This window comes from Caloenas nicobarica, chromosome 1, assembly GCF_036013445.1.
Source record: "Caloenas nicobarica isolate bCalNic1 chromosome 1, bCalNic1.hap1, whole genome shotgun sequence".
NCBI classification, from domain to species: domain Eukaryota; kingdom Metazoa; phylum Chordata; class Aves; order Columbiformes; family Columbidae; genus Caloenas; species Caloenas nicobarica.
In genome coordinates this window covers 30141016-30158465 of record NC_088245.1, presented here as the reverse complement: position 1 = coordinate 30158465, position 17450 = coordinate 30141016, and the positions used below count along the sequence as shown (strand labels likewise).

Genomic DNA, 17450 nt, shown 5'->3' with positions numbered 1-17450 from the left:
GGAGGGCGGGAAGGAGACATAAAACTCACAGGGAAATAGATTTTTAGTTACTGATAACAGCAAGTTTTGAGCTGCTTTGGTATTTTCTCAGAAGCCTGAAAAATAAATGAAACGTTTAGACTCAGATAATACAAATCCAATATTTTATCTTCAGTCAAAAGGGTAATTCAGTTATCAGTAATGTCTAAACTTTAGGCTGGCCATAGAAGGAACTCAGAAAGCTTGAACAGTTTCAGTGATTAAGGGGTTTTTTCTGGACCTGCTCACCTCTGTTCAGCAACTGATTAGTTTATAGTTTTCACAATGTAACAAGCAATAAATGACTGACAGAAACATTATTAGTAGAAATGAAATGAAGCAAAACAACAAGAGAACAATGAATACCTGACTAATCACAGTGAAGCTAAAGTTCTCTCAGGAGCAGGATTGGGCCCATAAGCAGCAAATGTGCACAAGAAGCTGCTGATCAGAATGTTGATTACAAACTAAATCCAATTTTGTTAGGATGGAAAAAGGGACTGCTCCTAAGTGCAGCAGAGAAAAGGCATCTGACCCTTAAGATACCTGATGAAAATTCATGGTACCTCTTGACAAAGAAACCAACAGCAAAATTTTTATCTTATTTTGGCTCATATGTATGAAAGCAAATTGGAAGAATGAAGAAAAAAATTATCATCACTGAATCTGGTGCTTAAGGAAGCAAATATTCACAGAATGCATAAGTAGCTTGAATTATAAAGTAAAATATGAGTAACAAAGATTTCTTCAAAGTCTTTAGTAGACTTTAACATGTTTTAAACTCTACAGTGATATACATTTTATCTTTCTAGACTTGGTTGAACTAAACATTTCTGTGTAATCACTGACAGAATTTTTGTATGTAGAAAAAGATGAGTTACTTCTTGTATTTAGACATTAGCTTTTCCACTTATTTATAGTTTGCTGCATACTTCCAAAATATTCGTCTATAAGCACTTGTAACATGTTAAAATATTTTCATTTTACCTAGTACTAATGAATAACTTGCTTTATGTTAAAGATATTCTTTTTCTAGCTAAATCCCAGGATGTTCAAATTATATAAAGGTAATTTCAAAGTTGTTAAAGGCAGAAAGAACCTGATACTAAGTTTAAACTACCAAAATGTAGGATATTCATAGAATTGCTATGCTTCACTGAAGAGGGAAGTTTAAAAACCTGATGAATCGCTGTTGCATATAAAGCACACTGAAACTGAGCAGAGAAACGCTGCGATGGCAGGACAGATCTCAGCTCCATGGATAGCTCTTCCTCGGGAGCTGGTAGCTCACGTGGGACCCATCACCAACCAGATACGGCGCTTGTCAGCAAGAACTGGTAGGTATATCTTGGATGTTTACCTTTGGAATCAACCTACATTTAGAACTTACAACTCTTAGAGCTTAGAAATGAGAACCTAATTTTTTCAGGCAAAAATGTCTCTGCACAATGTTATAAAACAGCACACAAATGCAAGACTAATGGGGAGCACTGATAAGACGACTTTTCCCCCTCACAGAATAAGTGCAGGGTTTATTTACTTTATTTGAATATCTTATTTAAAGTTTTTTTTGTTGGCAGGTAAAATGCATTTTTATGCAGTAGAATCCGATAAAAAAGTATAGGAAGAACTTCCTAGTAGTGGTATAGCACACTTTTTGATAACCTCTTCATTTACAGGAAGGTTGTTTTTTCCACACAAGGAACGGGGCTAAAATTTTTCTGTCTTTTATTAATTGAGATGTTTACTCTCTTTAACAGAGCTAGGAACTGAAGACGAGCTATATTTAATTTCCTCAGAAATAGAGAAAAGTGTTGTTAAACACCTGTTTTTCCATTTATTTAATAGTTTTCTCTCAGGAATCCAATGTGTTAAAAGCAGTACTTACTGATTATTCAAACCAGAAAACAGTACCTCAGAAATAGATTAACTTTATCTTGACATTTGACCTAAAACCTCATTCTGAAACACGCTACTAATGAAAGAGAGAAGGCAAACATGAGTGTTTGAAATGTCTGGCTAGGCAATATCCAAAACATAAGATTGAAAAAACAGACGTTTTAATTTCAGTTACCTTACTTCTTTGTATCAGTTACTAGACTGAAAAGTAGTGATCTACTCATAAAAATATTAAGTATTTTCTTCTTGGTAAAACATTTACAAAAAACAATTCCAATATTCCATCAGCTAACACAGCCAAATATTAACTTCCATATGTACATTTAAATTTCAGTTTTAGCTACAACAATGTGAAATCATAACTCCAAATAGTAGCTAAAAATCTTAGAGAACAGATCACAGAATAAATGTTGATTTACACCCTAGAAAGACATTTCTATTTCTAAAATTCACTAATAAAATTCATTTTACTTGTTTAACCTTAAGCAGTTGACCTCAAGATAACTTTAAAAAGAAATAGCAATTCTTCCCTCAGCCTTGTGCTAGCCAGTGACAGAAAAGACACAATGATCAATAATAATCTTATAAAATATTCTTTGTTATCTGAAATCAGAAGAGACATTTCAGAAAAAGGTGCCTAAATAGTCTAGAAAATAAGTTCACATACCAGACAGTACCAGAAGAATTGAGGTTTTAGAGATAAAAAGTTGAAAATCATCACCTGTCAGACTTAAGGAACACAACAATTCTTATTAGTGAACTGAATGGAGTAAAATCGGAGTGGAGGTGTGGCACTGACAAGACACTTTATACAGCAGAAAGCATACAGTAAATATGAAAAGTTCAGTATGAAAACATTTCGAAGGATATAGTTGATTGAAACAGAGAAGATAGCCATTGAACACAAACCACTAGAGACAAACCAAGACTGACAATTCGCCTAATGCTAAAGATGAGAAATTTACCTGGAAACAGATTAACAATTGCATGCAGTTTTTGTAGAGGTAAGAAACAAGATGAGTGGAAGCATATCCAGAGTAAAAAGTTACTGGTATTGCCTGCTGAAGATCATGAGACCTCATCACAATATGAATTACAGAAAGACATCTTGAATAAAACTGTTGGAAAACTGGAAAAGTGATAGACACAAATCACCTTTTAGAGCAACTTTGGGTCTCATGAGCAACAGAAGAAAGATCTGGAATAAACTACTAGGTAGGGGGGCAGGGGGGAGAAAAAGCATTTTTGCATCTTTCTGAAATATCAGTTGATCTTCCGTATCAATTTTTTATGGTAGGTCAGTTGGTTGACATATCAAACACTTGAACAGCTTCCAGTTGGAAATAATGTGAACCAATCTGCTCAGGAAAAAGCTAAATAGATATAAATAGATAGTCAGGAAAAATACTAATCTACAATAGAAAATGAGAAGGATTATCGAAACAAGAGAAAGATTATCTAAACATTCTGTAAACATAAAAACAAGACACTGAGAACAAAAATTAACTTAGATGCCAAAGATCATCAAGATTGAAAAAAAAAATTACTCATTTATAGGGATAAATTCAATTTGAGTTATTACAGAAGCTTGGCAAGATCTGCATGATTGGAATGTTAAAATACATGACCATAACCCATCTAGTGAGAACTGTGCTTTGATACTTGAGAACTGAGCTATTCACTTCAGGTTCAATAAAAATTCTGAAGTAGTTGAGTCCTCTTCAATGTTTGTATTATAGGACAGTGTGAAAATAATACAATGTATCAGACTAAATTCTGTCCATGATTAGCTTCACTTCAGTATTCTGAGACAAAATGTACAAGCATCATTTGTAAACAGCAGCAGCTTACAGCAGAACTAGTAATGAATACTGAAAACTGACCATGGTTAAGTTGTTGTTCTGGTTACTTTAAGTAGCATTTCACTTCTACAGCAAGGGTTTTCTAAACGACCTATAAGGTTAAGCAAATTGGACATGTTTAAAAGACTTGTTATCTTGAACACTCAAGAAAAAATTCTCCCTACTTGACTACAAAATTCTCAGAGGGATAAAAAGCCGCAGTTACATTGAAGTGCCTTCCCATTTTCCATTTTAACAAATGTAATAGACTGATCTTCAAAGAAGCCAACTGTGAAAGAAAGACTGCAAATCATCATAAATCTGGACTATTTTTTTCAAATAATGGACAAGTCACTTTATGATCAATTATGATCAATTGTCTGAGCTACCAAGCACAAACAAAACAAAAACGATGACTGTGTAATTTCTAGGAATTACAATTACAAAAATTAATTTTTACATTTAATTAATGCCACAAAAATAATACCAATATCTTTTTTTCATAAAAAGGAAAGTACATTCACCTACAAAAAGTCTATACACTTTAAAGATAGTTATACTATTTATTAATATCTAACCATGTAAACAACCTGTAAACTGTAACGATTAATGACATACACAAAGCTATAACAGGACACAAATAACCAGTTTCATTTTGAAAGGTTTTGGGTGCATCCCTCCTGACTTTCAGTTGTTGTTCCAAAGGACATGTTCTCCTATCTCTCATAACTCTTGTTAACCCTGTATGTGTATCTCTGACATCCCAGGGCGTCAAAAAAGAACTCTAAATGCTTATGTTTAGGAGCTTAACTACGAAAGAACAACCACATACAAAATGAAATTTCACTATATTCCACAGAAAATGAGGTATTTGGTGGGAATGGATTTTTATCTAAAATGTTATTTTGCAGTTAATGAAGCTTATTCCTATTTAGAAAAAAAGGGGCAAGGGGAGAGGGCGAAAATTTCAGTGTCCTTGGAACATTAAAATGGTTTTATATTATTTCTTTAGACATTTCGGAAAAAAAAATCCTTTTTCATTTGTTAAATTAGTGTGACAGAACAAATACAAGTATTTACACAACTGGACTTAATAAAAAAAATGAAATGAAATGCTGATATGAAATATTGACATTCTTGTAGAACATTTGATATTCATTGAACTAACAATCTCAGATTTTAAAAAGTTCCACTGCAAAACATTTAGTTCTAAAGCTCATCCCACAAAGACGTTCAAGACTATAAATCAACAGTCTTCAAAGCAACCGAATCTTTTATTAAGTCATTCCTCCCTTCAGATGAAGCTGAAAACTACAAATGAAATTCCTCTGGCAGCTAAAAGATGCCTTTTACAAATCTCTCTCGCCTTTTTTATTTCCAAAGTTCTTTTCTTTGCCTTGATGCAAATGCTCTGTTTTTCTCCCTTCCATGATCTCTGTGGGTCCTTTGCTTATTTCCTGCTACTACTGTCGCCAGACTGTCACATCATTTCCAACACTGCCAGATAAGGACAGATGTTGTCTGACTTAATACAAAAAATACCGAGCAAACATCATATTTGGAGGTGAAATATTTGATTAGCAAAATATAAATATTAAAGAAAGACCTGGAATTCTTGAAGAAAACCCTGGTGTAAAGCTAATCAGCTAATGAGATGAAGTATCTTTCAAGGAAACAAATCATAAGAATGTAATGACATTCGGATGAAAACAATAACAATAATATGGGAGTAAGATAAACCTGAAAGGGCAGGCAATTTGGGCAGATGGCCTACTCCTGATCCTAAAATAGCTGATGTTCTTTTTAACATTACAGTTTAGAAGACTGGAAAACAACTCCATCTGCCCTACCCTTACGTAGCTATTGTTTGTTATTCATGTTGATGACAATTTCATGCTGTGCTCCAAATAGCTATAATGCTTTTGGGAATCACAAAGCTACTTGCTGTATGTATAAAGGTGTGGAGAGCAATTTAGAATAAATGGCTAAAAGAACAAGAGATTAAAAATCATAATCATTGTAGCTTCTTGATCCAAGACAATTTACATTCATATTTCTAGAAAATATATGCCTCTAATACAGAAATTTGGGATTACAATCACAAACTGAATAAATTAATTCTCTCCCACCCATTCAAAGTATACAGTTACATAACTCAATCACTGAACAGTAGAGAAAGGAAAGTAAGGAGAGTATATGGAAAAATACTTCCATCCTGAAATAACTTCTTAGAAGAATCTAACAGCCATGGTAAATAATCATATTCTTCCTTCAAGAATTATCCATTACAGAGACTACTAAAATCTACAGATTATTGAGTTCTAAGCGCTACTCTGAATACAGGACTGTTGCCATTGTGTGTCCTGGCTTGAGCTCAAGTGAAAACAGAAGCAGGACAGTTGAGCGTACAGAAGATAGCTTTCCATAGCTCAATGCTAAATTGAGGATCAAGGAAGGCTATAGCTCCTGACCTAGATATTGCTTTCTGCTTCAAGATGTTCACACGAGACAAACGTACTCTCCAAGCCACCATCAGGAAATATACAGGTGGATTCCTTTTGATGATCCAAACCAACTTTACTCTTTATCTCCATACGTCATGCAGATTTACACTCTTTCCCAGGACCAATGTAAGGATAGGATCCCTCCATGACATTTAGCGTAATATATCACCCTGAGACTGCCTGTCAGTACTTGCACAGTGTGAATTTGATCAGACAATATTCTTGCTAGCGAGACAGACAGCTCTCAGGTTCACACAGATAAGGAAGCAAACATGAAGAGTCCCATATTAATAACAAGTTATTCAGTTCAGACTATTGGCTGCAGATGAAAAGGCAAATAAGAATTGGACTCCTACAGAAGCATGTACTTATTTCACTCTCCAGCATTTAAAATGACCTGAGAGCTAGGTGCCAGTACCAGAGCCAGTGGGACAATAAGAGTTTCTTCTATCAATAGAAAACAGAAGACAAGAAATCAAGATGCAAAAATTAAACCTCTTTATGTTCTTTTTTTTAAGGATTCAACTCACTAAATATGGTTTCTAGTGGCATCCCAACAGTGAAAGAATTACCTTGTTCATCTTTTTAAGCCTAGCAATTACACCATCTGGGTCGCTAGACCTTGAAGGACAGATAAATAAATGGGAAGATTATCTCTGCAAGACAAAAAAAAGGAGTGAGACATGCCTGAACTGAAGTGTGCAACAGCATGGACAACACAAAACTGAACAGAAAATGAATGCTGTTCTTCAAGCTAACTGAATAAATAGGAAATAAAAAACCAAATCTGATAATTAACTGTGTTTCAGAACTGCAACAGAGAAGAAGGAACATGTTCCTTTTAAAAGTAGTATAAATATGGGCTTGGCACTGGTCAAAGAGACACAAACATCAAAAAGAAATATCTAACACTAATTTTGAAAAAAGCAGTGATGGTAGTCTTCATCTATACACATTTCTTCCAGTCCAGACCTAGATTCTGTAAAGAAAGCATTTTAGCAATCAAGTATTACACTAGAGGTCAAAGGGTTTACAGTTTTGTCATTTAGCATGCGAGCACAAGTCAGATTCCTTGAGACGGCTGTTGGGAATAACATTTGAGGGCAGAATCTTGTCAGAAATTTTTATTTATTTGTATGAAATTGTACTCAGTGCTGTTAACATTCATAATGTCTTTTTTTTTTTTCTGTCTCTAGCATGACTTTCAGCTAAACTTAAAAACACGCAGCTGAATACTTTATAGTACCAAAGAAACTGGGTTACTGTCAGAAGAGTGGTAAAGACAGCTAAAAAACAATGCTTTGACATAACAGTGGAATGATTTTATACGACACAGAATATGATGTGATGAAAATCATCTATTCCTGTATATTCTTACATTTAAATGGAAGATAAAAGGGCTACAAATAGAGTCAGAATTATCACTTTTAAATTAAATGCCAAGTGTCCAATAAGTATGCAAAATAAAAACCAAGCATTTAAAGTTAGTCTCACTATAGTAAAGCAACTACCATCCTTAAACTACAGGTAATCAGCCATGCCTGTCTTTATATAATGACACTGTCTAGTTAGTTCGACTATGTAAATGGTAATATAATGATAGCTTCTGAGAAAAAATAAGTTATATAAATCCATTTATATGACTTTGGCTTGACACTAAAATGCACTCATATGCATTTTACCAATTCACTACTGGTTTCATGCTTTACAAAAATTAAAGTGTTTAACAATCATAAGTGTTAAAGTCTTACATAATTTATTTCATAAATCCTCTGCAGGTATTTATGAGAGGTACATGCCAACTTTTTGCAAACTAAGAACCATATTGAATATTCATGTGCCACACACTGTATTCCAAAATATGAAACAATGGTTGTTCCTAAAATACCTGCTTACATAAGTTCACCTAAATTATACAACATATGCACACCACTATCTCAATTCCACTTCTTCTACAGCCATGTAAGAGGATTTCAGTACTCAAGGTAGGATGACTTCCAGACTCTTAGTTTGACAATCCAGAATAGCACTGTCCACTGTCACAATGGTTATAAATGTATATTAACATTATCATGTCCAAATCACACCATTGCCATTTCTTCCTTCCAGGAACTTCAATCTTTCTCTTATCCTTCACATTTCTTCCACTCAGCATTAATCTAGTGTTTGTTTTTACACAAAATCCCACCAGCGTGGGCATGCAGCCCTCCTTTTGAATGGCTTTCTACTTCATTAATACTTCATTTTTTTCCCAGTCTTCCATGAAATGTATTTCCAGAGTATCCTTCTCTATGCTATTTGTTATCATTTTATAATTTTCAATTGCATGAGAAAAATAAAAAAGGAGAGAGATAAAAAGCTGAATTGTTCTGTGTATTTCAGTGCAAACTTCAAGTGCAGCCAGAGAAAAATTGCAGCCCTGAAATCTTTGAGTCTGTTCCCCTACCTGCTTCAGCAGTCAACTCTTCTTAAATGATATTATGTTAACTAAAGCTCGCAGTCTCTCCTTTGGTCTTAGAAAAGCTGATTAAAATGGAAGATGTCTACTACAGATAAAGTAATTTTAAGTTATTTCTAGCTTGTGTAACGTTTGGATTATTAGAATTAAAAAAAAAAAACAACAAAAAACAACAGAAAGAGAATAATGTCATTATTCATCCAGGCTTTCAAAAGTATATTACAATTTATACACATATACCAACAAACACATTACACCAAAGCACATACACCAAACAGAAAAGCCCCCTGCTGCCCTCAACATCAGTGAACTAAAAGTTGAGAATAAAAGAAACAAAAATATATTGTCAAAGAGTTCTGGGTTTTTTCTCTACCACATTGAGGTAGATAAGTGCCCACCAGTACTTCCTCATCCAGCCAAAGCATTTAGGTGCGTAACTTGCACTGAATGATATGAGACACTGACCTGTTCAGGTGTTGGACATTACAAAGCATGCCCCTGGGTGATCAAAAGCCTGGTTCCATGAACCTACCTATCTGACCGACAGCCCTCAAAAATTTGCATACGTGTGGCTCTACTGAAGACAGTATAAAAGCAATGTACATCATTCATTTAACTGGAAAAATCACATATATTTTTAATTAAGACAAAATGAGAAAAGAACAATATTATTTATTTAAAATGCTTAGAATAGCATACTTTGTGGAGACCATCTGTTTCACGATTAAATAATTCAATATCCATCAAGGAAATATTGGATAGTCTAGAATTTTAAGTACCAGCAAAGGAATGTTCTGTATGTTCAGATATTATCTAATTACAAAAGTAGTATGCCATGCAATATATTCTAAATGACTTTAAGATACCATAAACAATATAGCTTTCCCTCATATTTTTACTCCTCCTGACCTAAAAAGTTTTCAAGAGCTTGCTCCTGCTATTCATCTCTAACTATCAATTATCTTCCTACAGGATTTCTTAGACTTCAGCTTGTCTTCCTCCTCCTTTTGTCTCCTTCATTTGAAAATTTCTTTTTGCTTCAATTATCTTACATGTGAAAATTTCCTGTCTTTATATGTCATGCAACATCGTTCTCCCACTATCAGCATCTCTTCTTTTGTTTAGCATTCTGGCACAGAACTCTACATTTCCCTTCTCAAAATAAATATTCCATCACACTGGATGTGTAAAAAATTACCTAAATTCTTCTTGCTAGAATCCTTATATTGAATATGCCGAACTGTATGTATAATGAGATGACTTTCCAGTGAGCAGGGGTTTACTTTAATCAAGAGTGTGGAAACTATCTCATAAATATGCAGAAAATAAAGAGAATGCCTAAGGAAGGGAAGAAAAAAAATAAGCCAAAAAATGATAGACTACAAACCTCATCATATGTTGCTAAGAAATTAAGTACAGACCACATAAGCATCACAAATAAAAGTGAGAAAAATTAATGATAAACAGATGAAGGAACAGACAGGGAAAGCAATAGAACGTGAAGATACCATGACATCTACACATCCAGAAGTTTCAAGATTCAACAAGAATGGGGAAGGAGGAGACACAGCAGGAGTGTGTGCTTTGATTTGGCCAAAATACTTAGTACAGGAAAAAGCTGTAAGAAGCCAGACTTTTTGAGCCTTCTGAAATCAACAGGAAAGAATCATACTTAGGAGAGAAATTATAATTTCCTTTATCAGTCATAATTCACCAAGTGTTGAGGAAAAAGTTACAATACTAATTGTATAACAAGGAGTACAAAAATATTTATTAGAAAGTGAAAAGAAGCAAATGCTTAAGAAATGAAGAAGAGTGTACTTGGAAATTCTGTCTAAAATGAGGAAGGAAGATAAAACAGGTAGTGTCATTTGGGAGGTTTCATCTAGGAGACAATTGAAAGCTGATAAACCTGTGTTATTAAGCCAAATACTTCCATAAAGAAATCTCAGAGGGAAGGAGGCACTACTGCCTCTAATTAAAACACAGCTCAAAGTCCAGGAGCTGCTTAACAATATAAATAATAATGCCACTAATAACCAATTAAGGCTTGTGATTTTTCTAAACATTACCAGAGCCAAAGCAATTTTTTTTGTTGCTTTAAAGAAGTCTCAGTATTATTTTGAAATAACTAATTCTAAAGGATTAACTCAAAACATCCATTTAAAGGCAATAACAACAGACACTGGAATGTATTCAAGTTTGTTCTAAATCATATCCAAAGGAAGTGTATTCCACTAAAAAATAAATCAGTCATTGTCACACAGAACAAAAGCTTGAAGAAAAAGAAAACGGGAGTCAGGAGTAGAGGGGAGAACAAAGAAAACAAAACCAATAAAATTAAGAAGAGGAAAGATGGGAGACAATAATTATTCCATTTAATATTAAGCTATATATGTTAATATATTTACACTATATTAAAAATACTGATGCAGATGAGACAGATAGAATACAGTAACAGAATTTTTTTTTTTAAGTATTTTTTAAAGTCCATTTTAAAACTGTTAGTAAACTAACTGAAAACTCGGTGAAAACTTGGAAGTAAGAGAGATTAAATAAGCCAACTAGGTGTCTGTATGTTAAAACCAAGCTGATCTGCTGAGTCGCTGAGGATATGTCTACACTTAAAGATGCCTCTCAGATGCAATTTTGAGAGGTCTGAATTAGCAAGTCCATAAAGTGCTGTGCAGCACTTCCAGGTTTTACATAGCCGGGGTCCAAGTGCATTTAAACATTATTAGTCTGACAGAAAGGCGCATTAGCTTAATATCGCTCCTACTGGCCTTGATTATCTTGGAAAGACCCCACATTCCTATGCCTAGATTGTACACACAAAGGTGCTACGATACACAGTACTAGCCATGGTAGTTTGGACAACAACGCTCCACACTCAAAAGGGTAGTGGTTAATTATTTGTACTGTTTAAAGATCAGTTACAAATGGTGTTCCTCGGGGGTCTATTCTAGGATTTGACCTGTTTACCACCTTTATCAATGACCTGGAGGAGGAGACAAAATCCTTATCAATCTGACAACACTCATTTGGACGATACAGTCAATATATTTTAGGACAGAGCTGTCATTTAGAGGGATCTAGAAAGGCTGAAAAATTAGGCCAACAGGCTGTCAGGAAGTTCAGCAAGGAGACATGCACCGTCCTGCACCCAGGATGGACTAATCCCTGAATGAGTACAAACCTGGGAGTGCCTCACTGGGGAGCAGCTCTGCTGAAAAAGACCTGGCAGTCTTAAAGCCAGGTGGCTAACAGTATACTGGGCTCTATTAACATGAGAGTAGCCAGTAGATCGAGGAAAATAATTATTCCCCTTTACTCAGTTGGGCCACCTCTGTAATACTGTGTCTGATTTTTGATCCCCACTTGTTCCCCATCCAAGACATTGATCCATTGGAGCGAGCTTAGCAGGAGGCTCCGAAGCTGTGAGGGGCTGGAGTACCCGCCTTGAGAACAAAGTCTGAGGCAGCTGGACCTGTTTAGCCTGGAAAACATAAGGATTTGGAAGAATAAGTAGCAGTCTTCCAGTATCTAAGAGGTGGCTACTAAGAAGACAGAGCCAGGCACGTTATTGAGGTGCATAGTAGAAAAATGAGCGATAACCATAAATTGAAATTTAGGGGGAAGGGCTTTAACTAGATACAGGAAAAATAATTAATTATGAGGAAAATAATATTGGGAACAAGTTGCACTGAAATGTCACAAAATTTCTATTCGTGGAGGTTTTCAAGACCCAACTGGACAAAACCATAAGGAACATGATCTGATTCATAGTTGATCCTGTTTTGAGCAAGAGGTTGAACTAGATGACTTATCTTCCAACCTGAAAAATTCTGCTGAGGAACTGTGTTCCCAGAAATTATACATGCAATGTAACCTACTCAGAGAAGCAGAAATATTTTAGCTGAAATGACTTCAATGTTTTTATCAGGAATATCCTCTTCTTCCTTTTCAAATGATTCAAAGACCTGTTCTTGTAGAGACACTATTGTTTGTTATACTGTTAGGCCTCTTAAATTTCTCAATTTTAAAACCGTATTCATAATGCAGACAGCTCTTTCCTTAATTTTTAAATATGTAGTGACGCTTTACTCCAAATATACTTAGTATACTTTTTTGGACTAAATTCTAAATGGCATGATTTTGCATAAATGTAGAGCAACAGACTGTGAAACTGAAGAATGTTTCCTTCTTTTTTCCCAGTGCAGACATGAGTAACTAGCTATAACTAGTATCCATTTTTCTGGAACATAACAAATTTAGAAAAAAATCATCAACATGCAAAAAAGATTCAAATTACTTTCTTCCTTTCAAAAAACATATGAAACTGATGATCCAGGAAATCTTTCCCCTTGTACTGCTAATTATTTCAAAATTTCATTTTTTTGGAGCATAGTTTTGTTCCATACCTTCAGTCCTTCCTTTCTAACATTTCACTCCGTCTTCAAGCTTGAAATTTCAGTTTGAAAAAGAATAATTCCCTTATAAGTAAGGTAATGTCCTGGACTGTATGCCTAAACATGCAGTTTCATCATTATGATGACAGTGCCACCAATGTTAAGAATTTGGAAAAGCACAGACTAATGTGGAATATCAAAATATTTCCGAAGTGGTCCAGAGGAAAAATTCAGCCCGTACAACACCTTGCTTAAAGCTTTAGATAGTCCTCTGGAAATGCTGTAATTAATAACACTAAAATGGACAAGTGGAAAGAGTAGGTGGAAAAACAAAACAAAAAGGATACAAACAAGAACAAAAAATGAAGACAGAATCCACCTATTCCTTCAGGGAAATTGCAAGAAATATACATGGAAAATGCAGCATAAATCAAGACATTCATTCACAAAGGAAAAAGCTGATAATAGGTGGAGCTTGTAAATGGAGATGAGATAATACCATTGGCTAGTGGGAATAAGGAACACAGTAGAAAATAAATTTTATGGTAAACTAAGCTACAGATATATTAAGTTCTGATTACTAAGCAATCAATTAACAGTCAAGAATATATGTAGAAACAGAATTATATTTCTATTCAAATCACAAGCTTGCCCAGCTTGGTATCCTGTCTCTGACAACACTGAACAGAAGATGTCTATTGAACAGCATAGGACCAGGGTGGCATTCCATGATGCTTTCCCATAATTCACTACCATCTCCTCGAATTCTCAGACCTCAGGGACTTCCTCACCCAGGGGAACTTTCATGTACCTTCATGTTTAACAGCTTTTCATGGACTCTTCTCTCATGAATTCATCTGAACAGTTTTTTCATTTTTTTAGAGTGTTTAGCATTCAAAGCATTCTCCTCATGCGCCAATGAGTTCTAATGATGTTTTAACAACATGCGAAGGAGATTTGTGATTTTTTTTTTGCGGCCAGATGCAATTACAGAGGTTTTTATTTTTTAGTAAATGCAGAGGGGAAAAAAAATTCCTTTTAACTATAAAGTTAACTTTCTCAAATATTTGCTAAAACTTATGTTAGGATTCTAATGTAGCCAACATCCTAATAGGGATAGGTGGAGGAACTGTAATAAACTAATACGTGAAAACTAAGCACACTAAATCAACACTCATGAGACCATTACAGAATTATTAGACTGTTGTCCCTGCTGTGAAACCGGCCAAAGTGACTCAAGAAAAGAAGCTGCCTTCCCAAACACTTTGCAATCTAAAGGTGATTATTAACTAAAAAGGTGTTCAGATTTATTCTGGGACAGAATTCTGGCTGAAAACTTGGACATGAACTGGCAATGTGTCCTTGCAGCGCAGAAAACCAATCGTATTTTGGGCTGCATCAAAAGAAGTGTGGCCAGCAGGTCAAGGGAGGTGACTCTGCTCTGGTGAGACCCCACCTGCAGTACTGTGCCCAGTTCTGGGGTCTCCAGCACAAGAAAGACATGGACCTGCTCAAGTGGGTCTAAAGTAGGGTCATGAAAATGATCAGAGGGCTGGAATACTTCCCCTATGAAGAAAGGCGGAAAGAGTTGGGCTTGTTCAGCCTCGAGATTTCAGGCTCCAGGTGGACCTTACTGCAGCCTTTCAACATATAATGCACCGAAGTTGGCTCTAGCAGACCACAAAAAAACTTCCCTGCATCCTAAAGTTCATAGGATCCAGTTCCTCTAATCCAATTTCTACGGTTATCCTATCAATAAAAGTATTTCTTATAAGCAATAATATCCGGGGTGATGACTGGTTTAATCTCACAGTCACTATAGATGTAAATAAGTGTGTTTCTCTAGTTTAAAAAACAGCATCTAGTTTTAAAATATTTCATTACAAAACTTTCCCAAACTATTTTCACATTTTCTTTCCCCTTTACAGCATGAAATAAACTCTCACTGCAACATTACCACCACAGGCAATAAGAATTGATCCGGGCTAAGCTTATTGGTTCTGACGTATGCTGACAAACATTTTGACCAGTTTTCTCTAAGACCTCAAATGCACCAAACCACTGAAATCATTTGATTTTTGTCCACAGGCAAAAGAACTGCCTGTTACTAAAGTGAACAACCTTTGCTTCTGCCTTTGAGATCCTAAAAACTAACCATTCAAACTGACAGTACCAACCAGGGTCAAAATCTTACTGCGTCCTCAGGAACAGATTTAGGAGAGTCATACCTCAATTAGTCATGCTACCTCTGGTGAGAAAACACTGAAGAAAAAGCAACTGCTTTCATTTTGCCTCGTGATATTATCATGCTCTTTCATTTAAAACAATAATTAATTACATCAATGTGAGTTTGGTGTCCTTCTCCCACAAAAAAGTCAGTTTAGTAACAGTTTGTTTGAATACTAGCTCTTAGTTATGTCTTACGGCTGATGCCTGCGAGCTTGACATTCTCTCCTAAGCACTTACCAAATTATAACCCAGTGAAAGACAGTCTAAGCTCTACTTTTATCCCGGTCCCTGATATTTTCTTAGCTTCCCTCAGAAACCCAACGAAAAATACTAGATGAAGGGACTTAAGTGGTATTTAGAGCATCTGTTTCTTCAAGTCTTGAGTCATATAGGTCTGCATTAATACTTGTTCCTCAAAGTAATAGGTCAATCATGCTACAGCAGCAATAATTCCTTTCTTTTGTCAAGTTCCAAATGATGGAGGAACTTGTAATATTTAAGTACATTTTGGTTCAACATTTTCTACTTGCGTAGTCTCCTCCACAGAATCTAATTTTTTATTCCATACTAAAGTATCAGATTGGTAAGTGACAAGGAAATCTCCATTCTCTTTACAGCCTCAGGTTCTTTCTGCTCCATGCTACTCAGACCAGCAAACGCAACTTATTCAATGTAATTTCACACTAATCACGCATTTAACTGCATCATTACCTTGATGCCTTTCCTTGATTCAAATTTCACATTCATCTCAACTGCAAACAAGCCATCACTTCTTCTTTTGAAAGCAGCCCTGAGGAGAAGGACTTGGGAACACTGGTGGATGAAAGCCTGGACATGAACCAGCAATGTGCTCTCGCAGCTCAGAAGGCATCATCAAAAAGAAGGCTGCATCAAAAGGAGCATGGTCAGGAGGTCGAGGGAGGTGATTCTGCCCCTCTGCTCCGCTCTGGTGAGACCCCACCTGAAGTCCTGCCCCTGTGAAATGTGCATTTGCAGAGAGGAATTTAAGCTGGGCTCCTGATGAAGCTGACTTACTGGCTGGAATGGCAGGAATTCCTAAACATACATATTCCTAGCATCTATAAAAACGTACCAACTAAATGCTCCACATTACTCTAGGAAATATCAATGCTTTTAAAGATTTTTTCGTAGTTCTTAGCAATTTATTTAAAAACAGTAAAGCAAAATCTTTAGTAATTTTTAATATTTTATTCTATTTACTTCACTTTATAGAGATTTCACACTTCGATTGATTTGGAGATACTGGTTAAAAAATCCTCTTTTGCAGTTAAGATGATCAAGTTTCACGTTTAAAATATTTTCCTATTAAAACAGCCACTTTAATGTGAACCTTATATATGAATTTTAATAGCATATAGTGCAATGAATGCACAAGTTTCTAACCCAGTCTACAATACTGTGAAATCAATTGTTCTCTGAATGACTGCTCATATCCATTCAGCATGAATTACTGCTTTATAAAGTACACGGATATTTTTCCCTTGTGCACAACAAAATATACGGTGTCTAGTTTGAAAACAAAAAAGGAGAAAGATTCATATTTTCTACTGCTTATTCAACTTTTGTGTACTGGAAATCTCATTTTTCTAATTGTCTCAAGATGTTATAGTGAACAATTCTCCCAAATAATTTTTCTGAGTGAGTAGTTAGCTCATACACCCTTACTGTCTTCCTTTTATTAAAAAAAGAAAAAAGATTGCCAGTAATTTCACAGTAGAATGAGTCATTCATAATCTCTAGCCTACTTATTACATATAAAAAAATTATAGATGCATATGTTATTGTTACTTATAATAACCAGCAACTACTACAAATGGCAGAAATTACAAGGTTGCTCCTCACCTTAGAAACAAGAAAAACTACAAAAGTCAGCTTTTAGATTAATTCATAGAAGGACATGTTTGCGATTTTCTAATCTTGCAATCATTGACTTTAAGACTAGATAGTAGAATAAAATTTAGCACATGTTTAGGCATGTAAATGCCTATAATCTCAGACCCGGAGTGCTGTGATGGTTGTATCATTTCCTCTATCAACTTCTCTTCAGAGTAGGAATCAAGTACCACTATAT

At 35.2% G+C, this 17450-nt stretch overlaps 1 protein-coding gene across 5 annotated transcripts in view; it reads right to left on the bottom strand.

Annotated features, from left to right (window-relative positions):
* The window catches only part of IMMP2L (inner mitochondrial membrane peptidase subunit 2), a 455212-nt gene that overhangs the window by 262174 nt on the left and 175588 nt on the right, over positions 1 to 17450 (bottom strand). The window lies entirely within an intron of this gene.